This window comes from Mus caroli, unplaced genomic scaffold (assembly GCF_978045245.1).
Source record: "Mus caroli unplaced genomic scaffold, Mus_caroli_1 scaffold_9, whole genome shotgun sequence".
NCBI classification, from domain to species: domain Eukaryota; kingdom Metazoa; phylum Chordata; class Mammalia; order Rodentia; family Muridae; genus Mus; species Mus caroli.
This window is the reverse complement of record NW_028227264.1, coordinates 86,130,108-86,133,590: the sequence shown is the minus strand read 5'-3', so window position 1 is coordinate 86,133,590 and position 3,483 is coordinate 86,130,108. Positions and strand designations below refer to the sequence as shown.

At 46.1% G+C, this 3,483-nt stretch overlaps 1 long non-coding RNA gene across 1 annotated transcript; it reads right to left on the bottom strand.

Moving 5' to 3' along the window:
- Positions 1–597: 597 nt before the first annotated feature.
- On the bottom strand, positions 598–2,429 carry LOC147002710 (uncharacterized). The gene is made up of 3 exons (XR_015048541.1): positions 2,131–2,429; positions 1,712–1,861; positions 598–793 (listed from the first exon to the last, which is right to left on the bottom strand). It is a non-coding gene; the product is annotated as an uncharacterized LOC147002710 (long non-coding RNA).
- Between the last annotated feature and the right edge of the window lie 1,054 nt (positions 2,430–3,483).

Here is a 3,483-nt window from a genome sequence, read left to right as displayed (position 1 = left end):
TATTAAAATTTATTATGCATACAGCATTCTGCTTGCAGGCCAGAAAAGGGTACAACTCATAGATGGTTATGAACCACCAAGTGGTTGCTGGGAATTGAACTCAGAACCTCTGGAAGAACAGACAGTGCTCTTAACCTCTGAGCCATCGAGCCCTCTAAATTAAGTGTTTTAAGAAGTAGTTTTACTTAATAAATTTTAAAATACATATTTTAGACATTATTCACAGAATTCTTGGCACAGCTGTTATTTTTAAGTTTCTACTGCTGTGAAACATCAGGTTCATGGTGTCTCTCTTTCAGTCCCAAAAGCTCCATTTAGAATTCTCCAGGCTTTGGTGGGATTTTTTTCAGGTATTGTCTACAAACGCACACACAAAACAAACAAACAAAACAAAAACAAAACAAAACAAAACAAAAAAAAAACAAAATCAAAAGCCAAAAATCCAGATACCACCACATTCTGAGACAACAGTTCAATGTTGTTGCGGCCCGCCCGCGGTCCACAACACGAACGGTTCACTGAGAATGGCAGTTCCCTGCAAAGAGAGGAATCTAGACGGGGCGGAAGAAAAGAATGAAGTCAAGACAAGACTCTGATCAAGACTCAATTTAATATTTCCAGACACTCAGTTTATAAAGGAAGGGGGAGGGAACCCAATTTCCCGCCAAGTAACTCAGGGTCCAGTAGCAGGACGAACACGTGTGTGACTCCAGGCAGCAAGGGCAGGTTCCAGCAGTGGGCGTGGCAGGACGAATGAGCCCGTAGCTCCACCCTTGAGCAGGCAGGTTCCAGGCTGGGGGAAGGGAGGCCACACAATGTGATCTAAAAAGCTTTAGAAAGAACAAAAGCCTCGTGCATGCTACTCAGTACCAGGCCATTTTTATGAGGACTCCTGGTTGAATTGAATTTCTTGCTGTCTGAATAGATCGTCCTGGCAAATCTCAAGTCCTACAGGATACACAGGGATAAATCCAACTGACTCAAAACTGTAATTTCAAATGAGAATTCAACATTTGAAAATCCATTCCCACAATATTTGCTCACTCTCTGCCATGCACCAGGCCTAGGAAATAACTATTGGTAGTTAATGTACCCAAAAGACTGGAAGTGGCCATCATGTGACGTGCATAAAGTCATACATGAGCAACACACACAATTCTACCTTTCAGAAAGATAGAGGGCAATGGGCGCAGAATGTATATGACTGAATTTGATTCCCAGCACCACAAAGGTACAAAAACAATGGTTTACAGTATAGTAGAATTGGAACTGTGAGTCTATCACAATAAAATTGTAGAATCTTTTTACTGCTTCAAAAGAAACTCCTATTCCATTCCCAGGTGGTCTCCACAAGCCAACTCTGCCCATATATATTTGCCCATCATATATCATATGTTCTTTTGTTGCTCAATACTTTCATGTAGTGCTTGCAAAGTTCATTCATGTAGGATCACTGAATGCTATTCCCTTATAAAGATGTAGGATGTTTTCCATAGGTATTCAGGAATCTGGATTGTTCCCACCTATAAACATGTACAGAATCAAACAAGTAAGTATGACAGATGTCTTAGTGTAGACCAGGCTGGCTCTCCACAACTATTAGACACAGTCTTGAGTGTTAAGAGCCAGTGAGCACAAGTTATCCAAACATTGGGGACAATCTAAAAGTCAAGAGGGACTGAGCAAAGTGGACAGAACGCTAGGGTCTCACCCCGAGATTGGGCACGCGCCCTACAGCACTCTCCAGGTCAGGCCAGTAGTACCAGTGCACCTCCTGGGCCTCGGCCCACATGGCCAGGAGGCTGGAGGAGAGCATTTTCAAGTAGGTGGACCAGGGTACGCCCCTGGGCATGGTGGAGAGCTGGCAGGGACAGAAAGGGCACAGCGTTAGAGGGCTGGGTAGCCTTCAGATGTCCTGAAGGCTGACACTGGGTGGCGGAGTCTCGACACCGCCTCGGTTGCACCCGCAACTTCCTCCCCCGCGACCAGCGAGCGGGGCACCTGCTCGCTGCAGCCAGCGCCCGCCGAGCAGGGGAAGGAGGGCTCGGTGGTTCCTCGCTCCCTCAGCCTCTCAGGGAGACGCTGCAGCCCCTCGCTCCTTCCCACGACTATGCGCGCCCGAGACTGTACCGCGGAGTGCACGCGCGCAGGGAGACAGGTCACAGGGTCGCTCCAGAACCAGGACCGACCTCCAGCGGGCAGGAACCAAAGTACACGGTCTGACGCAGCGACGGAGGGGAAAGCGAGGGCAATACTTGCGCTTTATTTCTGACGGAAGTGGGGCGCTGGAACTTTGGGGGTCTTGGGGACGGGTGTTTTGTTTGACCCTTTCCACCCCTTAGCCAGCCTGGGATCCTAGCTCCTAGTTGGTCACTGTCCCAATCCTGCTTTTGCCTTTCCTGGCCACTGTGGTGTTTACAGCATCCTTTGATCTTTCGCACAAAGGAAATGGCTCGTGTCCCACTTGGTTAGGAAGAGGCGGAGTTTCGCAGCACAGAACTTGCAAGGGCAAAGGGAAAATCACACAACAGCACCCCTTCTTAACCGCTTCCTGGGGGTCATCTATCAGATTTCCTAACAGATATTTACAAGTCACAGCAGAAGCAAAATCACAGTTATAAAATAGCAACAAAATAAATTGTATTGTTGAGGCTCACCACAGCCTGAGGGTATTAAATAAAAAATCCTGAGGGTGTTGCAGGGTGGAAGCATTAGGAAGGTTGAGAACCACTGCTCTAGAGAGAGCAGCTCAAAGCTTTATTCTCCTGGTTCCTGCGGTTCTTTGAAACTTTACACAGAGCCACACCCAGGCACAGTACCTTTGGGTCATGGTTTTACTGGAGAAGAGACCTCCAATCACCTTACTTAATGTGAGAGTGTTTTTAAAGATCATGCTTTGATTGTGGGTTCAAACTGCAAGTACTTCTCATGCATTAAACCTTTACATGAGGATAGAACAAATTTTTCTATGCAGGTGCATTGTATAAGTAAATATTTCCACTGTATGTATGTGGTAACCAGTACACCTACCCATGTGACTCCATGATATGCAGGACTGCTCCCATGTGGTAACCTCAAAATCAGGATACTTCCCTGTGAAGGTGCAGGTAATTTCTATGCTGGAAGTCTTCCCATACTGGTACATGACACCCAGGATTTCTTCTAATGCAGCTATATGGTAGGCAGGGCTATATCCTATGTGGGTGCAATATTTCTGGGACTGCTTTCCATGAGGGTTCATGGTATATATGACTGCTTCCCATGAAGGTACATAAATTGCTGGTCTTTTTCAGATGTGGGAACAAGGCATGCAGTACTTTATCCCATGCATGTGCACATCATGTACACATACATATCTAGGATGGATTCCCATATGAGCATTTGAAACCTAAGACTTCTCCCCATATATGTATGTAATATCAAGGACTTCTACATATGAGAGGGCATGATGTCCAAGTCTGGTTTTCTGACAGGTGTATGGTA